The sequence below is a fragment of the Staurois parvus genome, unplaced genomic scaffold (assembly GCF_062004578.1).
Source record: "Staurois parvus isolate SC_StPar_1 unplaced genomic scaffold, SC_StPar_1.0 ptg002154l, whole genome shotgun sequence".
NCBI classification, from domain to species: Eukaryota; Metazoa; Chordata; class Amphibia; order Anura; family Ranidae; genus Staurois; species Staurois parvus.
Genome location: NW_028319950.1, coordinates 43,621 through 68,442, shown reverse-complemented (window position 1 = coordinate 68,442; position 24,822 = coordinate 43,621). Strand labels below are relative to the sequence as shown.

The window sequence follows — 24,822 nt, the reverse complement described above, 5'->3', positions numbered from 1 at the left end:
ATCCTAATCTCAGGTTACCAATTAATGGCTCAGATCAAGTGTAGTATTTGTTCTTATCAGTGTCCAGTAGGGGTGCTTCACCATCATTCCTGCTTGCGGGGATGTTTGGTTGTATAGTACCCCTGCTGGTAGGATGGGGGTCCTGATGGTTAGTACAGGCTGGAACAGAAACCAAGGTGCCCACAGGCAGTTGGGGCCCGGGAGTAATTCCCCCAGGGAAGCCGGAGGGGCCCAGTTCCTCCTGATTTGAGCGGATCTACCTTGTCTGGCCAGGGACCGGGGAGGCCGAGAGTCTGCAGAACAGTGCCCCCTGAGTGGTCGCCTCAGGGGTGCTCTTAGTAGCACATGTGGATGGGATCCCAAGTGTGAAACATGCACATGGTCACTGATCCAAAACACTTTTTCTGCACTGCGCCTTTTAGGGCTCGACCTTTTGGCTAAGTCCTGGGCAATTTTTATGCTACGGGCCTCAGGGCCTAGCCAGGGCACAATTGCATGGCCACTTTTTTATTTTTTATTTATTTAACTTATTTTTCTCCCACGTTTTGTCACTTTTCACTTATGTGTGTGTTTTTTCCTCACAGGATGGAGGGTGTGGGTCCTCAGGCCTACCCTGAAGTCTAGGGGGAGGATGTGTGGCCTTTTGGTTCCTTCCTCCCCTGTCCCTAGGGGGTTTTCTCTCCGGGAGAGCCCCCTGACCTAGTACTTGGTGGCTGGCTTAGGCTAGCCACAAAGAAAGAGGTCCGCCAGGCCTTTTGGCTAGGAGGACCACATGGGAACCTTAGTCCCTGTCAGGAGCTTCGTGCCCCGGGGGATCAGGGTAGACATCCTACCCCTTCGGGGGTGGACAAAGCACACTCCTAAGTGCACTTTTTGTTGGTTTTGCACTAGCACGCTTTTTGTTCACTTACGGGTTTTAATTTTTCGCACTTCTGCGGACAGTTGCAGTCCCTGCAGGACCTATATCACTGCGGCTGGGAAGTAAGGCAGGACCTGGAGGACACCAAGAAGTGCTTTGAGGAAGAATCCAGGTACATCGTCTTCCATGCCAAGGTGGAGAATCAGGAGAAAGGTGAGAAGTGTAACTCTTTCTTTTTCAGGAAACTCCACTCAGGACACACCGGAACACTCCAGAAGCGGAAGGAAGCCATGATGCAGGTGGTCAGCGACTACTACACCGACCTCTATTCCCCTAAAGAAACAAAAACACGTCAGCAGCCGATTCTTCAACGTTATTGATCCTGCAGGTTTGTCAGCCACCAACGCTTCCTTGATGTTGGAGGAGCCGCACTCTGCTGCCAGATCCTTTAGGTGGGGCAGGATCCTGGGCTGCGACGGTCTCCCAGCTGAGCTCTACTTAGGGCTGTGGGATCTCATGGGCCCGGACCTGCTCGAGCTGTATGAGATGGTGGTGGAGGACTTTGCAGAATGCTTCCTTCGTTGAGGGAAGGGATGATCACGATCTTGTATAAGCCTAAGGGTGAGAGATGTGATTTGAAAAACTGGCGTCCCATCTCTATCTTGAATGTGGACTACAAGAGCCTCGCCAAGGTTATGGCCATGGTCAATAGGCTGAAGGCTGTCATCGGACAGCTCATCATCGGACAGATCCACCCAGATCAGACTTTCAGCATTCCTGGCTGCAGGATTGCGGACAGCCTAGCAGTTGTCCAGGACACAGTCCAGTTCATCAAAGACATGTGCACGCCTTGACCAGGAAAAGGTCTTTGACCGTGTCTCTCATGCGTTTATGTGCAGAGCCCTGCACAGGTTTGGTCTTGGGGAAATGTTTTGTTTGTATGTTGACCTTATGTACAATGACATCTGTAGTACTGAATGGCTGGAAAACTGACCCCTTCCGAGTCATCTCCAGGGTCAGACAAGGCTGCCCCCTCTGACCTCTGCTTTGTGTATAGAGCTCTTCGTGGAATGCATCAGACAGAATCCAGAGATCAAGGAGATAACTGCATGGGGACCAGACAGAAGGGAAGTGAAGTGTTTGTTCTACATGGACAACGTGACGGTGTACTGTGTTGACCAGCGCTCCATTGATCTGTTTGTCCAGAGGACTTCAGCTAAGCTTCAGGACCAAAAGTCAACTGCGGGAAGTCAGGGGTCATGTTCTTCGGAAAGTGGTTCCTGCCCTCCCTTGCATCCATGCTTTTCAGCATCAAGATGGACTTCATCAAAATTCTGGGAGTCTGGTGCTGAGGGCGCAGCCCTGAATTCTTGGGAGGAGAGACTGTCAAAGATTAACCAAATGTTTGGACTTTGGAGCCTCAGAGAACTTACTATCGAAGGGAAGACACTGGTACTCCGCAGTGAGATTCTCCCTGTGTTGCATTACCTCACCCAGGCCTGGCCCCTGCGGACAGCCATCAACGCCTGCAAGGCCATCACCAGGGCGCTGTTTTACTTCATCTGGGGCTCCAAGATGGAAAGAGTGAAGCAGACAGTCATGTTCAAGGAACCTCTCAAGGGTGGTAAGGGCGTGCCCGACATCGCCACCCAACTGAGGGTGCTCTTTGCCTGCAACTGCATCCGCTGAACCGGATTATGGACTCTGGTGGAAACTCCGTGTTATATTTTTTCCTTTTGCCCCTCTGGCGGTCCCTCGGATGGGACAAATGGGACAGTTCTATCCCCAACTGGGACATTCCTTGGTACTACTTGGACACTTTTAAGTTTATAAAGAAGCAGGGTCTACATGGAGTCAAGCCTCACTTTTGGAAACCAAAGACTATCTACAAGCTTATCAGAGCAAAAGACATTTTGGAGTCGGTTCCAGGCCTGCCTACAGCCACTTGCAAGGTGGTCTGGACGAATGTTTCTTCAAACATCCTCACCAACAGGCATAAGGACCTGGCATGGATGCCAATCCAAGGGGGGTTGCCACTCAGGACATTTATGCATGCCAGGAACCTGAGCAGATACAGACACTGCCCTTTCTGCATCATACAGGAGGAAGCGGCTCAGCACATTTTCTGGGAGTGCTCTTTTGCTCAGGACCTGTTGAGGGCCCTGGAACCTGAACTCAAAGACTTTGTGCCACAGGCAGCCATCACACACTTTGGTGTGTTGAATGGAATTTTCTGTGGAACCTTTACTCTGGAGGACATTGACAGCGCCTGGCGGGTGCTGTGTTGTTTTAAGGACGCTTTATGGTGCGCCAGGAAGTGCCTCATCCACCAGCGGGAGAGGATGTCCATTGAGGACTGCCGCAGACTGATCCTCAGTCTGCTGAGAGACTATAACTTGATGGACTTTAAGGAGGAAGAGGACGTCTGAAGATCTCCCCTTCCTCCTACTCCCCCCCGCGTGTCTTTGCCCCTTCAATAAAGCTTCGGGCCTGTGACCCCTTTTTCCCCTATCCCATCCCCACACACATACACACACACCCCCCCCCGATGCTTGTTAGAATTTGTACGTGTTTTTGAACTTGCATGGTTTTGTATATTCTGGAAATGTTTTTATGCATGCTATATTATTATGCGGTGGCGCCCCTGGGGGTAACCTAGGGGGCCACAAACAGTTTCGGGGTAAGCGGCGTTATGCATGACGTGATGGTCTGGGGATTCGTTTGCCACGCACATCACGTCAGGCATCATACCGCTGAGTGAATGTATTTATTGTATGCCTGGAACTATATTGTAATGTGGTGTATTATGCGCTGCGTCGCAGTACAGGGTGAGATGTACCCCGATTACGAATATCGTGTTTTTTTTATACTTCTGTAAATAAAGTATATTTTTCAACAAAAAATAGGTAACAACTGGTTGCTTCTCGGCCTTTTGGCTAAGATCAAGTGTAGTATTTGTTCTTATCAGTGTCCAGTAGGGGCGCTCCACCATCTTTCCTGCTTGCGGGGTGATTGGTTGTATAGTACCCCTGCTGGTAGGATGGGGGTCCTGATGGTTAATACAGGGCGGAACAGAAACCAAGGCGCCCACAGGCAGTTGGGGCCTGGGAGTAATTCCCCCCAGGAACGCCAGAGGGGCCCAGTTCCTCCTGATTTGAACGGATCTACCTTGTCTGGCCAGGGACCGGGGAGGCAGAGAGTCTGCGGAACAGTGCCCCCTGAGAGTGGTTGCCTCAGGGGTGCTCTTAGTAGCACATGGGGGTGGGATCCCAATGTGTGAAACATGCACATGGTCACTGATCCAAAACACTTTTCCTGCACTGCGCCTTTTAGGGCTAGGCCTTTTGGCTAAGTCCAGGGCAATTTTTATGCTACGGGCCTCAGGGCCCATCCAGTGCACAATTGCACGGCCAATTTTTTATTTAATTTATTTTTTCTCCCACGTTTTGTCACTTTTCACTTATGTGTTTTTTTTTCCTAACAGGATGGAGGGTGTGGGTCCTCAGGCCTACCCTGAAGTCTAGGGGGAGGATGTGTGGCCTTTTGGTTCCTTCCTCCCCTGTCCCTGGGGGGGTTTTCTCTTCAGGACCGCTCCCTTACCAAGTACTTGGTGGCTGGCCACAAGGGACAGGGTCTGCCAGGCCTTTTGGCTAGGCGGACCACATGGGAACCTTGTCCCTGTCAGGCGCTTCGTGCCCCGGGGGATCAGGGTAGAGGTCCATCCCCTTCGGGGGAAGGACAAAGCACACCCCTAAGTCATCGCTTCTCGGCCTTTTGGCTAAGATCAAGTGTAGTATCTGTTCTTATCAGTGTCCAGTGGGGGTGCTCCCGACCATTCTAGCTTTGCGGGGATGGTTGTTGTATAGTACCCTCACTGGTATGATGGGGGTCTGGATGGCTATTACGGGGGGAACAGAAACCGGGGAGCGCCATGATTCGTTCTGGGGCCTCGGGAGTAATTCTCCTTTGGAACGTCTGAAGGACCCAGTTTCCTCCTGATTTGGACGGATCTACCTTGGTCTAGCCAGGGGCTGGGAAGGCAGAGAGTCCGCAAACTAAGTGCCCCCTGAGTAGTCGCCTCAGGGGTGCTCTGAGTAGCACTTGGGTGTGGGACCCCACGTTGCGAATGAGCACATGGTCACCGAGTTTAAACACTTTTTGCACTGCGCCTCTAGGACCGGGCCTTTTGGTCAAGTTCTGGGCAATTTTTTTGCTACAGGCCTCAGGGTCTGGTCAGTGCACAATTTGGGCACGACACTTTTTATTATTTTTATAGATTTATTTAATTATTTATTTATTTATTTTTCCACCACCCCACGTTTGTCACTTTTTACTTTTGTGTGTGTTTTTTCACAGGATGGAGGGTGTGGGTCCTCGGGCCTGCCCTGAAGTCTAGGGGGAGGATGTGAGGCCCTACGGTTCCTTCCTCCCCTGTCCCTAGGGGGTTTTCTCTTTGGGAGAACCCCCTGGCCTAGTACTGGATGTCCGGCTTCGGCTGGACATAAGGAACGGTGGTCCACCAGGCCTTTTGGCCAGGAGGACCAAATGGGAACCTTGTCCCTGTCAGGAGCTTCGTGCCCCGGGGGATCAGGGTAGTGGTCCAACCCCTTCGGGGGTAGGACAAAAGCACACCCTTAAGTGCACTTTTTGTGTGGTGTTTTGCACTTGCACTTTTTTGTGAACACTTACGGGTTTTTTCGTTATAGTTGCACGTTTGCGGACTTAAAAATCTTTTGGTTCCTTCCTCCCCTGATCCCTGGTGGGCTTTTCTTCGGGAGAGCCCCCTGACCAAGTACTGGGTGTCTGGCTTCGGCTGGACACTAGGAACGGTGGTCCATCAGGCCTGTTGGCCAGGAGGACCAATTGGGAACCTTGTCCCCGTCAGGAGCTTCGTGCCCCGGGGGATCAGGGTAAGCACACCCCTAAGTGCACTTTTTCGTGTGGTGTTTTGCACTTGCACTTTTTTTGTGATACACTTACGGGTTTTTGTCGTTGTAGTTTGCACGTTTGCGGACTTAAAAAAAAAAAAAAATGAGTGTGGCTGTATAGTATAGGATTGATTTTATGCTCACCTCCCAGGCAGTCAGGCATTATGGGTTTTTCCCTCGGCCCAGGCTCCTGGATTGGTGGGAGTTTGTGAAAGTTACACTGCGCAGCTTCCTTTAGGCAAGGGAACTCACGAGACTGCAGCGCCAGTTGCAGTCCCTGCAGGACTTTCATCACTGCGGCTGGAACATGAAGCAGGACCTGGAGGACACCAAGAAGTGCTTGAAAACACACTTCGAGGAAGAATCCAGGCACATCGTCTTCCATGCCAAGATGGAGAATCTGGAGAAAGGTGAGAAGTGTAACTTTCTTTTTCAGGACACACACCCCTGTCGGAGCTGCGTGACAAGACCGGAACACTCCAGAAGGGGGAGGAAGCCATGATGCGGGTGGTCAGCGACTACTACACCGACCTCTATTCCTCTAAAGAAACAAGCACGTCAGCAGCCAACAGATTCTTGTCAGGTATCCTGCAGGTTTTTTGGCCACCAACGCTCCCTTGATGTTGGAGGAGCTGCACTCTGCCAAAAGATCCTTTAGGCGGGGCAGGACCCTGGGCTGCGACGGTCTCCCAGTGGCACTCTATGTAGCGCTGTGGGATCTCGTGGGCCCAGACCTGGCCAAACTCTACGAGGAGATGTTGGTGGAGGACTTTGCAGAATTCCTCCTTCGTTGAGGGAGATCACAATCTTGTATAAGCGTAAGGGGGAGAGATGTGGTTTGAAAAGCTGGCATCCCATCTCTATCTCGAACGTGGACTACAAGATCCTTGCCAAGGTTATGGCCAATAGGCTGAAGGCTGTCATCGGACAGATCATCCACTCGGATCAGACTTGCGGCATTCCTGGCCGCAGGATTGTGGACAGCCTAGTGGTTGTCTGGGACACAGTCCAGTTCATCAAAGACCGCCGTGGAAAAGGCCTTTGACCGTGTCTCTCATGGGTTTATGTGCAGAGCCCTGCACAGGTTTGGTCTTGGGGAAATGTTTTGTTTGTATGTTGACCTTTTGTACAATGATATCTGTAGTACGGTATTGGTGAATGGCTGGAAAACTGACCCCTTCCCGCAGGGGCGGACTGACCATTCGAACACTCGGGCACTGCCCGAGGGCCCGGGTCAGTAGGGGGTCCCATGAAATGCCCCTGGTACCTTTTATAAGCTTTTTTCGAGTGTGGACAAGGACATAGGTGCCCCATGATCCCCTATTGCCCGGGGGCCCCATGAATTGTCAGTCCGCCCCTGCCTTCCCGGTCCTCTCCAGGGTCAGACAAGGCTGCCCCCTCTGACCTCTGCTTTGTGTATAGAGCTCTTTGCCAAATGCATCAGACAGAATCCAGAGATCAGGGGGATCACTGCCCCGGGACCAGACAGAAGGGAAGTGAAGTGCTTCCTCTACATGGACAACGTGATGGTTTTCTGTGCTGACCAGCGCCCCATCGACCTGCTCGTCCAGACCTGCGAGGACTTCGGCCAAGCTTCAGGGGCAAATGTCAACTGCGGGAAGTCAGAGGTCATGCTCTTTGGAAAGTGGTTCCTGCCTTCTTCTGCATCCATGCCTTTCGGCATCAGGATGGACTTCATCAAAATTTTGGGAGTCTGGTTTGGTGCTGAAGTCCTGGGAGGAGAGACTGTCAAAGACGAACCAAAAGTTTGGACTTTGGAGCTTCAGAGAACTTACCATCGAAGGGAAGACACTGGTACTCCGCAGCGAGATTCTCCCTGTGTTGCAGTACCTCGTCCAGGCCAGGATTGGAAGTGTATTGTCATGTGGTGTATTAAGCACAGTGCAGATGTATCCCGACCAGGGGCGCACTGACAACTAATTTTTTGATTGAAAAATATACTTTATTACAGAAGTATAAAAAAACACGATATTCGTAATCGGGGTACATCTCACCCTATACTGCGACGCAGCGCATAATACACCACATTGCAATATAGTTCCAGGCATACAATAAATACATTCACTCAGCGGTATGATGCCTGACGTGATGTGCGTGGCGAACGAATCCCCAGACCAACACGTCATGCATAACGCCGCCTATCCCAAGACTATAGCATGCTTAGAAAACATTTCCTACTATTACAAAATCATGCAAGATACGATTATTGCAATTTACAATAAGCATCGGGTGTGAGGGGGGGAGGGGGGAAAAAGTGGTCACAGGCCCGAAGCTTTATTGAAGGGACAAAGACACGCGGGGGGGGTGGGGGAGTAGGGGGAAGGGGAGATCTTCAGACGTCCTCTTCCTCCTTAAAGTCCATCAAGGTATAGTCCCTGATTAGACTGAGGATCAGTCTGCGGCAGTCCTCAATGGATATCATCTCCCGCTGGTGGATGAGGTGCTTCCTGGCGCACCATAAAGCGTCCTTAAAACAACACAGCACCCGCCAGGCGCTGTCAATGTCCTCCAGAGTAAAAGTTCCACAGAAAAGTCCGTTCAACACCCCAAAGTCCTTGAGTTCGGCTTCCAGGGCCCTCAACAAGTCCTGAGCAAAAGAGCACTCCCAGAAAACGTGATGAGCCGTTTCCTCGTGGATGATGCAGAAGGGGCAGTGCCTGTATCTGCTCAGGTTCCTGGCATGCATAAATGTCCTGAGAGGAAACCCCCCTTGGATTGCCATCCATGCCAAGTCCTTGTGCCTGTTGGTGAGGATGTTTGAAGAAACATTCCTCCAGACCACCTTGCCGGTGTCTGAAGGCAGGCCTGGAACCGACTCCAAAATGTCACTTGCTCTGATGAGCTTGTAGATAGTCTTCGGTTTCCACAAGTCAGGCTTGACTCCCTGTAGCCCCTGCTCCTTGATAAACCTGAAGGTATCCAGGTAGTACCAAGGAGTGTCCCAGTTGTAGGGGATGGAACTGTCCCAATTGTCCCATCCGAGGGACCTCCAGAGAGGCAACAGGAAGAAGCGTGACACTGCGTTCCCGCCAGAGTCAATAATCCTTTTTGGCAAAGTCCTGCGGATGCAGTTGCAGGCAAAGAACACCATCAGTTGGGTGGCGATGTCGCACACGCCCTTACCGCCCTTCAGGGGTTCCTTGAACATGACTGCCCGCTTCACTCTGTCCATCTTGGAGCCCCAGATGCAGTGAAACACCGCCCTGGTCATGGCCTTACAGGTGTTGACCCGTGGAGGCTAGGCCTGGGCGAGGTACTGCAACACAGGGAGAATCTCGCTGCGGAGTACCAGTGTCTTCCCTTCGATGGTAAGGTCTCTGAGGCTCCAAAGTCCAAACTTTTGCCTCATCTTCAACAGTCTCTCCTCCCAAGAATTCAGGGCTGCGCCCTCGGCACCAAACCAAACTCCCAGGATTTTCATGAAGTCTGTCTTGATGCCGAAGGGCATGGATGCAGAAGAAGGCAGGAACCACTTTCCGAAGAGCATGAACTCCGACTTCCCGCAGTTGACTTTTGCCCCCGAAGCTTGACCGAAGTCCTCGCAGGTCTGGACGAGCAGGTCGATGGAGCGCTGGTTGGCACAGAACACCGTCACGTCATCCATGTAGAGCGAGCACTTCACTTCCCTTCTGTCTGGTCCCGGTGCGGTGATTCCCCCGATCTCTGGATTCTGTCTGATGCATTCCGCGAAGAGCTCTATACAGCAAACAAAAAGCAGAGGTGAGAGAGGGCAGCCTTGTCTGACCCCGGAGAGGACCGGGAAGGGGTAAGTTTTCCAGCCATTCACCTGCACCGTACTACAAATGTCATTGTACATGATGTCAACATATGAACAAAACATTTCCCCGAGACCAAACCTGCGCAGGGCTCTGCACATAAACCCATGAGAGACGCAGTCAAATGCCTTTTCCTGATCAAGGCTGACCAGGGCCGCGTGTACACGGCGGTCCTTGATGTATTGGACCGTGTCCTGGACGAGCGCTAGGCTGTCCGCAATCCTGCGGCCAGGAATGCCGCAAGTCTGATCCGCACTGACAACTCATGGGGCCCCCAAGTAATAGGGGATCATGGAGCCCCTGTGTCCTTGCCCAAACTCAAAAAAGCCTATGAAAAAGGTACCAGGGGCATCTCATGGGGCCCCCTACTGACCCCGGGCCCTCGAGTTTCCAAATGGTCAGTTCCCCCAGCTAAAGTATCTTGTTTTTTAATACTTATATAAAAAGTATGTTTTTCAACCAAAAAAAAAATGGCCTGTTCATGTATTCAGTGAACAAATGAACGGGAGGGGCTACTCACCTGCCGCGCCCCACAATGCATTGCACCCTGACAGTGCATTGCGATTGACCAATGCAGGTCAGGTGCAATGCTTTTGGCCAATCACAGGGCATGATGACGTCACAAGGGGCGGCCCCCTTGCAAAAACATCACCCTATTTAAGAACTGTCATTCCAGCGAAGCAATCAGACAGCGGGAGCCGGCGTGGAGAGCGGAGCAGATTTTTTTTCTTTTTCGGGGCGGCGGTCATCGTGATTGATGTTGGATCTACTTCAGGGGGCTTTTTATTTATTTTTATTTTTAATAAAGGACTTGTCAAAGACTGTCTTCTGTCCAGGGGCGGACTGACAACTCATAGGGCCCCCGGGCAATAGGAGATCATGGGGCCCCTGTGTCCTTACCCAAATTCAAAAAAGCCTATGAAAAAGGTACCAGGGGCATCTCATGGGGCCCCCTACCAGGGGCGGACTGAAAACTCATGGGGCCCCCGGGCAATAGGAGATCATGGGGCCCCTGTGTCCTTACCCAAATTCAAAAAAGCCTATGAAAAAGGTACCAGGGGCATCTCATGGGGCCCCCTACCAGGGGCGGACTGAAAACTCATGGGGCCCCCGGGCAATAGGGGATCATGGGGCCCTTGTGTCCTTACCCAAACTCAAAAAAACCTAAGAAAAAGGTACCAGGGGCATCTCATGGGGCCCCCTACTGACCCTGGGCCCAAGTTTCCAAATGGTCAGTCCGCCCCTGCTTCTGTCTTTTTTTTTTCGTTGTGAATGGGTAGCGGTATTACGTACCCCATACTCATTCATACACAGGGGGTTGGCAGGATCTGGGGGCCCTCTTGTTAAAGGAGGCTTCCAGATTCCCGCAGACCACCACCAACCAGGGTTGTGGGGAAGAGGCCCTTGTCCCCATCAATGTGGGGACAAGGTACCCTGTGGGGAGAGCCCCCCTGCCCCAAAGCACCCCCCCATGTTGAGGGCATGTGGCCTGGTATGGATCGCCGAATAAAGCAGGAAGTACAGTACTAGCATCGTGTGCATAGACTGGATTTCTTGCTTGCTGGTTTGTCCTCTCATCTGTTCATCTAAGGCCATGTCCGAAGATCGGGAAGTGTTCCTCAGAGCCCGGGGCAGGACTTTCACCTTTTTCAATGCAGTGGCGAGGGGCTTTTGTGACCAGATCTGACCAGATCCATATGAGGACCCTAGGATTATCTGCTTTGAATGCGCATTTGGATTGCGTATCTGGTGAGTGCGCAATCTTTATACCTTTATCACCTCATCCACGAATCCAGGTATTGGAGCTTTTTGAAGACTCTCTTGGGTTTTGAACACGTTATGGACTATACTTATTTTAGTCACCGTTTTGCACTTTAACAGCACCTTAACATTGATTTATATAATTATATAAGTGTATATTTATCAAGTTAGCGCTGCACCTCTCCCTTTTATGCATTCTGGTATGGTTCGCTTGTCTCCCCCTCTTTCCTGACCTGCCCGGCTGCATGCTTGGATAAGGGTCTGGTATGGATTTTGGAGGGGACACCCATGCCATTTTTTTTTTATTTTGGCTTGGGGGGGTTCCAGCAATGCTGACAATTCTTTTGACATTCAGCTGTCAGAGAACCCAACAGGGGGTTGTTCAGCCCACCACTAGTTGGCAGTAGAGATGTTCGAAAGGCATGGTATGTGGTGTTGAAGGCTCCCCCCCCTGTTTAGGGATGGTTATTCCAGGGGAGTATATGGGGATCTGTGTGGGGGAGGGGCTCCTTTCTATGGATGGGAAGGGGACAGTTTCTCTTTAACTGTGAAACAAATGATGATTTTATATCAGGAAATGGTGGGTATGAGGAGCAGCTCTTTGTTCTCGTCACCTAGGCGCACTGTATTCCTCCAGTCGGCCTTGCGTCCGCGCTGGCCTCTCATTGCACTCTGAGAACGAACGCAGCAACTTAACAAGTCATATTTCATCGTTCCGCTGAGTGCAGCCAAGTCGGGTCCTACGGCGAACGCTGTCGCATTTACAAATTATAGCCGACCGTTTGCTCGGTGAGGTCACCGGCTCCCAAAATATCGCTTGACATTATATCGCGGGTGAAGGATAAATTGGAAACACACCTCTCCCCTCCATCGCCCCGCAGCACATCGCACATTTTAATTCATATCAGCGGACTTTAAAATACTTTCAGGGTAAGTGCGCGATAAATCTTGTGGCGTAAACGCAGCAAATGTACTTCCCTTACGGCTTCCAGACGTCTTCTGCGCCGAGATATTCGTATCATTTAAAAGAAAGCCGCGATAATTACCGGTCGGGGCGACTCTCGCAGCTGCTCTGCCGTATTGAATGTTTGGTAACTAAGTGTGAGATCGATGCACAGCCAGGGTAATGGTGTTAGCATGTGTGAATGGAGGAGGGGAGGAGTGCACCTGATTTAGAGGTAATATTGGGGGGGAGGACATACATTAGGAGTGGAAGCTGATGACTATGAAGGAGAGAAGATCGATTATTGGTCTATAGTAGTATGAGGTGCGCCTGCAGAGGACGAATATTCCTGGGGACTCTTCGAGATTTGTGTCGGGTACTGAATGCCTGTGAATGGATAGGCTGCATTCTCAGTGATGTCACCGCTCTCTAGTGAATGGATAGGCTGCATTCTCAGTGATGTCATCGGTCTCTATTGAATGGATAGGCTGCATTCTCAGTGATGTCACCGCTCTCTAGTGAATGGATAGGATGCATTCTCAGTGATGTCACAGATCTCTAGTGAATGGATAGGCTGCATTCTCAGTGATGTCACAGATCTCTAGTGAACGGATAGGCTGCATTCTCAGTGATGTCACAGATCTCTAGTGGATGGATAGGCTGCATTCTCAGTGATGTCGCTGCTCTCTAGTGAATGGATAGGCTGCATTCTCAGTGATGTCACAGATCTCTAGTGAATGGATAGGCTGCATTCTCAGTGATGTCACAGATCTCTAGTGAATGGATGGGCTGCGTTCTCGGTGATGTCACCGCTCTCTAGTGAATGGATAGGCTGCATTCTCAGTGATGTCGCCGCTCTCTAGTGAATGGATCGGCTGCGTTCTCGGTGATGTCACCGCTCTCTAGTGAATGGATCGGCTGCATTCTCAGTGATGTCACAGATCTCTAGTGAATGGATAGGCTGCATTCTCGGTGATGTCACCGCTCTCTAGTGAATGGATAGGCTGCATTCTCAGTGATGTCACAGATCTCTAGTGAATGGATAGGCTGCATTCTCAGTGATGTCACCGCTCTCTAGTGAATGGATAGGCTGCATTCTCAGTGATGTCACAGATCTCTAGTGAATGGATAGGCTGCATTCTCGGTAATGTCACCGCTCTCTAGTGAATGGATAGGCTGCGTTCTCAGTGATGTCACAGATCTCTAGTGAATGGATAGGCTGCGTTCTCAGTGATGTCGCCGCTCTCTAGTGAACGGATAGGCTGCGTTCTCAGTGATGTCACCGCTCTCTAGTGAACGGATAGGCTGCATTCTCAGTGATGTCACCGCTCTCTAGTGAACGGATAGGCTGCGTTCTCAGTGATTTCACCGCTTTCTAGTGAACGGATAGGCTGCGTTCTCAGTGATGTCACCGCTCTCTAGTGAACGGATAGGCTGCGTTCTCAGTGATGTCACCGCTCTCTAGTGAATGGATAGGCTGCATTCTCAGTGATGTCACCGCTCTCTAGTGAAGGGATAGGCTGCATTCTCGGTGATGTCACGGCTCTCTAGTGAAAGGATAGGCTGCGTTCTCGGTGATGTCACCGCTCTCTAGTGAATGGATAGGCTGCATTGTCAGTGATGTCACTGCTCTCTAGTGAATGGATAGGCTGCGTTCTCAGTGATGTCACCGCTCTGTAGTAGATCGATGGGCTGCGTTCTCCCTAACATCGATTGGCAGTAGAACACCCAAACCTTTGTATGGATCAAACCTCATCCCTACCTGAGATAGCAGTGCGGGATCCATAGGGAACAGGGCAGCACATACATCCTGGCAGGATCAACACATATTTTATGTGTTTATTGAACAAATAGAACAACACTTTTTCAATGATATAATTATCAGAGGGTGAAAATGATACAAATAATAGACATCCATTGTGAGGGTTTACAGGTAAATAAATGACCCCCAAATAGTGGGATCCCCTCTCTCCCCCGATTGGAGGATTTGATCCCAGGTAGCAGATCTCCGGAAGACGGATGAAAACTTCAGAAATGTCAGTAAATCAGGAGCTGTTCTTTGTAATGAATATAATTGTTGGTGTCCCACATGGCTTGCCAGGACACTGACAAAGAATTATCCGAAATTTTCCACCAGAAGTCAAGGTCAGAGGTCACTCAGTAAATGACTCCGGTCTCCGTATAATTCAATCCCAGAACTTGGCAGACTGAATTGTTTCATATATAATCAGCAGATCTGTTACCGCGGCAGACTGCGGGATAATTATGAGATATTTCTGCATTAGAACATAAATCTGTATAACACGGGAAAATGTGGGGTCACCCCATTAGATGATGATGGTGGTGCCGGGGTGACCTTGTCTTAAACTGGGATTACATACTGGAGGAAGGGGGAGGGGGGGAGTCCTCCAATGAATGAACATCAGTTCAGCTTTGTAACAATTACCTTTTTTAACAAACAAATAAATGTTACATTTTTTTCCTGTATGGGACAACATGATACATTGTATACACAATATTTTGAAGCCACTTTTTTTCTCTTTAAGATGAATAGAATGAAAAGTTCCCTTTTAGAATAGGAGATCACATTAGGAATCAAAGCAACCTAAAGCCGAATTCCAGGATAAGCCATGGCCAAGAATATTGCCCCCCCCCATTTCTGTTGGATATTGCCCCCACCCCACACCCCCATTTCTGACAGATATTGCCCCACTTCACCCAGAGGATTGTTGCAATGACAAATGTTTCGGCATTATCATGTTTATTTGCTTGGTTTGTATTGGCTTTAGAGATGAGCGAATCGAAGTATCCGAAGTGGAATTCGAGTCGAATATCGGAAAAATTTTGATTCGTGCCGAATCCGAAAAACAGCCTAATTCGGACGCGCGAATCGAAATTTTTCCGAAAATGGCGGCTGACATGTGCGGCGACGGAGCGGGGATGTCGGGGAAGGCGCGCAGACAAGGCGCGCTGCCCCATAATGCATTCCTCAACGACATGTGATCGCATCAGCCAATCAGCAGCCAGCCAGCCAGCACTGTGTAATGGTCGAGGTATATATAGCGGCCATTTTGGAAATCTTCATTTGCCTGCAGTCATTGAACAGAGGCAGACCGCTCTGTACTAGGGACAGGGACAGAGTTAGGGCCACAGAAACGAGAATTGGGGACAGAGAGAAGTTACTTAGGGACAGAGAACCATTACTCAGGGACACAGACTTGTTAATGAGGGCCACAGAATCGTTATTTAGGGACAAAGAAACGCTAGTTAGGGCCACAGAATTCATACTCAGGGACAGACAGAATTTTCACTCAGTGCCAGAGAATTGTTACTTAGGGCCACAGAAACGTTATTAGGGCCACAGAATTGTTACTCAGGGACAGACAGAATTGTTACTGAGTGCCAGAGAATTGTTACTCAGGGACAGACAGAATTGTTACTGAGTGCCAGAGAATTCTTACTCAGGGCCACAGAATTCATACTCAGGGACAGACAGAATTGTTACTCAGGGACAGACAGAATTGTTACTGAGTGCCAGAGAATTGTTACTCAGGGACAGACAGAATTGTTACTGAGTGCCAGAGAATTGTTACTCGCACAGACACAAAATTGTTACTTGCACAGACACAGAATTGTTACTCGCACAGACACAGAATTGTTACTGAGTGCCAGAGAATTGTTACTCAGGGACAGACAGAATTGTTACTGAGTGCCAGAGAATTGTTACTCAGGGACAGACAGAATTGTTACTGAGTGCCAGAGAATTGTTACTCAGGGACAGACAGAATTGTTACTGAGTGCCAGAGAATTGTTACTCAGGGACAGACAGAATTGTTACTGAGTGCCAGAGAATTGTTACTCGCACAGACACAAAATTGTTACTTGCACAGACACAGAATTGTTACTCGCACAGACACAGAATTGTTACTCAGGGCCACAGAATTCATACTCAGGGACAGACAGAATTGTTACTGAGTGCCAGAGAATTGTTACTCAGGGACAGACAGAATTGTTACTGAGTGCCAGAGAATTGTTACTCAGGGACAGACAGAATTGTTACTGAGTGCCAGAGAATTGTTACTCGCACAGACACAAAATTGTTACTTGCACAGACACAGAATTGTTACTCGCACAGACACAGAATTGTTACTCAGGGCCACAGAATTCATACTCAGGGACAGACAGAATTGTTACTGAGTGCCAGAGAATTGTTACTTAGGGACAGACAGAATTGTTACTGAGTGCCAGAGAATTGTTACTCAGGGACAGACAGAATTGTTACTGAGTGCCAGAGAATTGTTACTCGCACAGACACAAAATTGTTACTTGCACAGACACAGAATTGTTACTCGCACAGACACAGAATTGTTACTCAGGGCCACAGAATTCATACTCAGGGACAGACAGAATTGTTACTGAGTGCCAGAGAATTGTTACTCAGGGACAGACAGAATTGTTACTGAGTGCCAGAGAATTGTTACTCGCACAGACACAAAATTGTTACTTGCACAGACACAGAATTGTTACTCGCACAGACACAGAATTGTTACTGAGTGCCAGAGAATTGTTACTCAGGGACAGACAGAATTGTTACTGAGTGCCAGAGAATTGTTACTCAGGGACAGACAGAATTGTTACTGAGTGCCAGAGAATTGTTACTCAGGGACAGACAGAATTGTTACTGAGTGCCAGAGAATTGTTACTCGCACAGACACAAAATTGTTACTTGCACAGACACAGAATTGTTACTCGCACAGACACAGAATTGTTACTCAGGGCCACAGAATTCATACTCAGGGACAGACAGAATTGTTACTGAGTGCCAGAGAATTGTTACTCAGGGACAGACAGAATTGTTACTGAGTGCCAGAGAATTGTTACTCAGGGACAGACAGAATTGTTACTGAGTGCCAGAGAATTGTTACTCGCACAGACACAAAATTGTTACTTGCACAGACACAGAATTGTTACTCGCACAGACACAGAATTGTTACTCAGGGCCACAGAATTCATACTCAGGGACAGACAGAATTGTTACTGAGTGCCAGAGAATTGTTACTTAGGGACAGACAGAATTGTTACTGAGTGCCAGAGAATTGTTACTCAGGGACAGACAGAATTGTTACTGAGTGCCAGAGAATTGTTACTCGCACAGACACAAAATTGTTACTTGCACAGACACAGAATTGTTACTCGCACAGACACAGAATTGTTACTGAGTGCCAGAGAATTGTTACTCAGGGACAGACAGAATTGTTACTGAGTGCCAGAGAATTGTTACTCAGGGACAGACAGAATTGTTACTGAGTGCCAGAGAATTGTTACTCAGGGACAGACAGAATTGTTACTGAGTGCCAGAGAATTGTTACTCGCACAGACACAAAATTGTTACTTGCACAGACACAGAATTGTTACTCGCACAGACACAGAATTGTTACTCAGGGCCACAGAATTCATACTCAGGGACAGACAGAATTGTTACTGAGTGCCAGAGAATTGTTACTCAGGGACAGACAGAATTGTTACTGAGTGCCAGAGAATTGTTACTCAGGGACAGACAGAATTGTTACTGAGTGCCAGAGAATTGTTACTCGCACAGACACAAAATTGTTACTTGCACAGACACAGAATTGTTACTCGCACAGACACAGAATTGTTACTGAGTGCCAGAGAATTGTTACTCAGGGACAGACAGAATTGTTACTGAGTGCCAGAGAATTGTTACTCAGGGACAGACAGAATTGTTACTGAGTGCCAGAGAATTGTTACTCAGGGACAGACAGAATTGTTACTGAGTGCCAGAGAATTGTTACTCGCACAGACACAAAATTGTTACTTGCACAGACACAGAATTGTTACTCGCACAGACACAGAATTGTTACTCAGGGCCACAGAATTCATACTCAGGGACAGACAGAATTGTTACTGAGTGCCAGAGAATTGTTACTCAGGGACAGACAGAATTGTTACTGAGTGCCAGAGAATTGTTACTCAGGGACAGACAGAATTGTTACTGAGTGCCAGAGAATTGTTACTCGCACAGACACAAAATTGTTACTTGCACAGACACAGAATTGTTACTCGCACAGACACAGAATTGTTACTCAGGGCCACAGAATTCATACTCAGGGACAGACAGAATTGTTACTGAGTGCCAGAGAATTGTTACTTAGGGACAGACAGAATTGTTACTGAGTGCCAGAGAATTGTTACTCAGGGACAGACAGAATTGTTACTGAGTGCCAGAGAATTGTTACTCGCACAGACACAAAATTGTTACTTGCACAGACACAGAATTGTTACTCGCACAGACACAGAATTGTTACTGAGTGCCAGAGAATTGTTACTCAGGGACAGACAGAATTGTTACTGAGTGCCAGAGAATTGTTACTCAGGGACAGACAGAATTGTTACTGAGTGCCAGAGAATTGTTACTCAGGGACAGACAGAATTGTTACTGAGTGCCAGAGAATTGTTACTCGCACAGACACAAAATTGTTACTTGCACAGACACAGAATTGTTACTCGCACAGACACAGAATTGTTACTCAGGGCCACAGAATTCATACTCAGGGACAGACAGAATTGTTACTGAGTGCCAGAGAATTGTTACTCAGGGACAGACAGAATTGTTACTGAGTGCCAGAGAATTGTTACTCAGGGACAGACAGAATTGTTACTGAGTGCCAGAGAATTGTTACTCGCACAGACACAAAATTGTTACTTGCACAGACACAGAATTGTTACTCGCACAGACACAGAATTGTTACTGAGTGCCAGAGAATTGTTACTCAGGGACAGACAGAATTGTTACTGAGTGCCAGAGAATTGTTACTCAGGGACAGACAGAATTGTTACTGAGTGCCAGAGAATTGTTACTCAGGGACAGACAGAATTGTTACTGAGTGCCAGAGAATTGTTACTCAGGGACAGACAGAATTGTTACTGAGTGCCAGAGAATTGTTACTCGCACAGACACAAAATTGTTACTTGCACAGACACAGAATTGTTACTCGCACAGACACAGAATTGTTACTCAGGGCCACAGAATTCATACTCAGGGACAGACAGAATTGTTACTGAGTGCCAGAGAATTGTTACTCAGGGACAGACAGAATTGTTACTGAGTGCCAGAGAATTGTTACTCAGGGACAGACAGAATTGTTACTGAGTGCCAGAGAATTGTTACTCGCACAGACACAAAATTGTTACTTGCACAGACACAGAATTGTTACTCGCACAGACACAGAATTGTTACTCAGGGCCACAGAATTCATACTCAGGGACAGACAGAATTGTTACTGAGTGCCAGAGAATTGTTACTTAGGGACAGACAGAATTGTTACTGAGTGCCAGAGAATTGTTACTCAGGGACAGACAGAATTGTTACTGAGTGCCAGAGAATTGTTACTCGCACAGACACAAAATTGTTACTTGCACAGACACAGAATTGTTACTCGCACAGACACAGAATTGTTACTCAGGGCCACAGAATTCATACTCAGGGACAGACAGAATTGTTACTGAGTGCCAGAGAATTGTTACTCAGGGACAGACAGAATTGTTACTGAGTGCCAGAGAATTGTTACTCAGGGACAGACAGAATTGTTACTGAGTGCCAGAGAATTGTTACTCGCACAGACACAAAATTGTTACTTGCACAGACACAGAATTGTTACTCGCACAGACACAGAATTGTTACTGAGTGCCAGAGAATTGTTACTCAGGGACAGACAGAATTGTTACTGAGTGCCAGAGAATTGTTACTCAGGGACAGACAGAATTGTTACTGAGTGCCAGAGAATTGTTACTCAGGGACAGACAGAATTGTTACTGAGTGCCAGAGAATTGTTACTCGCACAGACACAAAATTGTTACTTGCACAGACACAGAATTGTTACTCGCACAGACACAGAATTGTTACTCAGGGCCACAGAATTCATACTCAGGGACAGACAGAATTGTTACTGAGTGCCAGAGAATTGTTACTCAGGGACAGACAGAATTGTTACTGAGTGCCAGAGAATTGTTACTCAGGGACAGACAGAATTGTTACTGAGTGCCAGAGAATTGTTACTCAGGGACAGACAGAATTGTTACTGAGTGCCAGAGAATTGTTACTCGCACAGACACAAAATTGTTACTTGCACAGACACAGAATTGTTACTCGCACAGACACAGAATTGTTACTCAGGGCCACAGAATTCATACTCAGGGACAGACAGAATTGTTACTGAGTGCCAGAGAATTGTTACTTAGGGACAGACAGAATTGTTACTGAGTGCCAGAGAATTGTTACTCAGGGACAGACAGAATTGTTACTGAGTGCCAGAGAATTGTTACTCGCACAGACACAAAATTGTTACTTGCACAGACACAGAATTGTTACTCGCACAGACACAGAATTGTTACTCAGGGCCACAGAATTCATACTCAGGGACAGACAGAATTGTTACTGAGTGCCAGAGAATTGTTACTCAGGGACAGACAGAATTGTTACTGAGTGCCAGAGAATTGTTACTCAGGGACAGACAGAATTGTTACTGAGTGCCAGAGAATTGTTACTCGCACAGACACAAAATTGTTACTTGCACAGACACAGAATTGTTACTCGCACAGACACAGAATTGTTACTCAGGGCCACAGAATTCATACTCAGGGACAGACAGAATTGTTACTGAGTGCCAGAGAATTGTTACTCAGGGACAGACAGAATTGTTACTGAGTGCCAGAGAATTGTTACTCAGGGACAGACAGAATTGTTACTGAGTGCCAGAGAATTGTTACTCGCACAGACACAAAATTGTTACTTGCACAGACACAGAATTGTTACTCGCACAGACACAGAATTGTTACTGAGTGCCAGAGAATTGTTACTCAGGGACAGACAGAATTGTTACTGAGTGCCAGAGAATTGTTACTCAGGGACAGACAGAATTGTTACTGAGTGCCAGAGAATTGTTACTCAGGGACAGACAGAATTGTTACTGAGTGCCAGAGAATTGTTACTCGCACAGACACAAAATTGTTACTTGCACAGACACAGAATTGTTACTCGCACAGACACAGAATTGTTACTCAGGGCCACAGAATTCATACTCAGGGACAGACAGAATTGTTACTGAGTGCCAGAGAATTGTTACTCAGGGACAGACAGAATTGTTACTGAGTGCCAGAGAATTGTTACTCAGGGACAGACAGAATTGTTACTGAGTGCCAGAGAATTGTTACTCGCACAGACACAAAATTGTTACTTGCACAGACACAGAATTGTTACTCGCACAGACACAGAATTGTTACTCAGGGCCACAGAATTCATACTCAGGGACAGACAGAATTGTTACTGAGTGCCAGAGAATTGTTACTTAGGGACAGACAGAATTGTTACTGAGTGCCAGAGAATTGTTACTCAGGGACAGACAGAATTGTTACTGAGTGCCAGAGAATTGTTACTCGCACAGACACAAAATTGTTACTTGCACAGACACAGAATTGTTACTCGCACAGACACAGAATTGTTACTCAGGGCCACAGAATTCATACTCAGGGACAGACAGAATTGTTACTGAGTGCCAGAGAATTGTTACTCAGGGACAGACAGAATTGTTACTGAGTGCCAGAGAATTGTTACTCAGGGACAGACAGAATTGTTACTGAGTGCCAGAGAATTGTTACTCGCACAGACACAAAATTGTTACTTGCACAGACACAGAATTGTTACTCGCACAGACACAGAATTGTTACTCAGGGCCACAGAATTCATACTCAGGGACAGACAGAATTGTTACTGAGTGCCAGAGAATTGTTACTCAGGGACAGACAGAATTGTTACTGAGTGCCAGAGAATTGTTACTCAGGGACAGACAGAATTGTTACTGAGTGCCAGAGAATTGTTACTCAGGGACAGACAGAATTGTTACTGAGTGCCAGAGAATTGTTACTCGCACAGACACAAAATTGTTACTTGCACAGACACAGAATTGTTACTCGCACAGACACAGAATTGTTACTCAGGGCCACAGAATTCATACTCAGGGACAGACAGAATTGTTACTGAGTGCCAGAGAATTGTTACTCAGGGACAGACAGAATTGTTACTGAGTGCCAGAGAATTGTTACTCAGGGACAGACAGAATTGTTACTGAGTGCCAGAGAATTGTTACTCGCACAGACACAAAATTGTTACTTGCACAGACACAGAATTGTTACTCGCACAGACACAGAATTGTTACTCAGGGCCACAGAATTCATACTCAGGGACAGACAGAATTGTTACTGAGTGCCAGAGAATTGTTACTCAGGGACAGACAGAATTGTTACTGAGTGCCAGAGAATTGTTACTCAGGGACAGACAGAATTGTTACTGAGTGCCAGAGAATTGTTACTCGCACAGACACAAAATTGTTACTTGCACAGACACAGAATTGTTACTCGCACAGACACAGAATTGTTACTGAGTGCCAGAGAATTGTTACTCAGGGACAGACAGAATTGTTACTGAGTGCCAGAGAATTGTTACTCAGGGACAGACAGAATTGTTACTGAGTGCCAGAGAATTGTTACTCAGGGACAGACAGAATTGTTACTGAGTGCCAGAGAATTGTTACTCGCACAGACACAAAATTGTTACTTGCACAGACACAGAATTGTTACTCGCACAGACACAGAATTGTTACTCAGGGCCACAGAATTCATACTCAGGGACAGACAGAATTGTTACTGAGTGCCAGAGAATTGTTACTCAGGGACAGACAGAATTGTTACTGAGTGCCAGAGAATTGTTACTCAGGGACAGACAGAATTGTTACTGAGTGCCAGAGAATTGTTACTCGCACAGACACAAAATTGTTACTTGCACAGACACAGAATTGTTACTCGCACAGACACAGAATTGTTACTCAGGGCCACAGAATTCATACTCAGGGACAGACAGAATTGTTACTGAGTGCCAGAGAATTGTTACTTAGGGACAGACAGAATTGTTACTGAGTGCCAGAGAATTGTTACTCAGGGACAGACAGAATTGTTACTGAGTGCCAGAGAATTGTTACTCGCACAGACACAAAATTGTTACTTGCACAGACACAGAATTGTTACTCGCACAGACACAGAGTTGTTACTCAGGGCCACAGAATTCATACTCAGGGACAGACAGAATTGTTACTGAGTGCCAGAGAATTGTTACTCAGGGACAGACAGAATTGTTACTGAGTGCCAGAGAATTGTTACTCAGGGACAGACAGAATTGTTACTGAGTGCCAGAGAATTGTTACTCGCACAGACACAAAATTGTTACTTGCACAGACACAGAATTGTTACTCGCACAGACACAGAATTGTTACTCAGGGCCACAGAATTCATACTCAGGGACAGACAGAATTGTTACTGAGTGCCAGAGAATTGTTACTCAGGGACAGACAGAATTGTTACTGAGTGCCAGAGAATTGTTACTCAGGGACAGACAGAATTGTTACTGAGTGCCAGAGAATTGTTACTCAGGGACAGACAGAATTGTTACTGAGTGCCAGAGAATTGTTACTCAGGGACAGACAGAATTGTTACTGAGTGCCAGAGAATTGTTACTCGCACAGACACAAAATTGTTACTTGCACAGACACAGAATTGTTACTCGCACAGACACAGAATTGTTACTCAGGGCCACAGAATTCATACTCAGGGACAGACAGAATTGTTACTGAGTGCCAGAGAATTGTTACTCAGGGACAGACAGAATTGTTACTGAGTGCCAGAGAATTGTTACTCAGGGACAGACAGAATTGTTACTGAGTGCCAGAGAATTGTTACTTGCACAGACACAAAATTGTTACTTGCACAGACACAGAATTGTTACTCGCACAGACACAGAATTGTTACTCGCACAGACACAGAATTGTTACTCAGGGCCACAGAATTCATACTCAGGGACAGACAGAATTGTTACTGAGTGCCAGAGAATTGTTACTCAGGGACACCTAATCGTTGAATTAAATAGTATGTCAGACAACATGCAGAGGAGTGGCAGAGGAGGCAATGTTTTAGGAGCGAGCAGACGTGGCAGCAGAGGAAGGGGTCGAGGCAGCAGTATTCGCAGCCAGAGGCCAGTGCTCCCGGTGTCATCCAGCGGTCGTGTCTCCACCGACAACCCTGCCGTCATTGATTGGTTGGCTCGGTCGTCTTCCTCTTCCCAGGTCACCTCTGACACCTACAGCCAACGGTCGGTGGGTACGTCAGACACAACCGTTAGTTGGCATGGCCCGGGAGCAAGCCCACTGAAATCACGTGTCCTCTACCTGCCCCTGTCCTTTGCTGTTCCCTCACCAAGCGAAGTATCGCATGCTGTGGGCTCAGCCCCACTGTACAGTGAGGAAGAGCTAACAGAGGGCGGTCAGGAACGGGGGGAGACATCGGCCTTTTCAGCAGCCAAGCGAACAAGTACTGGCGAGGAGAGTGGCTCGGTAGCCGGTCTAGAGACAGGTCTGTCTCCTGACCCAGACGCAGCCGAGGGGGCTAGTAGTGAGGCGGAGACCCTACTTG

General features: G+C 47.9%; 2 pseudogenes; both read left to right on the top strand.

Annotated features, from left to right (window-relative positions):
• The first annotated feature begins 3,775 nt into the window (after positions 1-3,775).
• Positions 3,776-3,941, top strand: LOC149432412 (U2 spliceosomal RNA; annotated as a pseudogene).
• Positions 3,942-4,617: 676 nt separating this feature from the next.
• On the top strand, positions 4,618-4,777 carry LOC149432411 (U2 spliceosomal RNA; annotated as a pseudogene).
• The last annotated feature ends 20,045 nt before the right edge of the window (positions 4,778-24,822 follow it).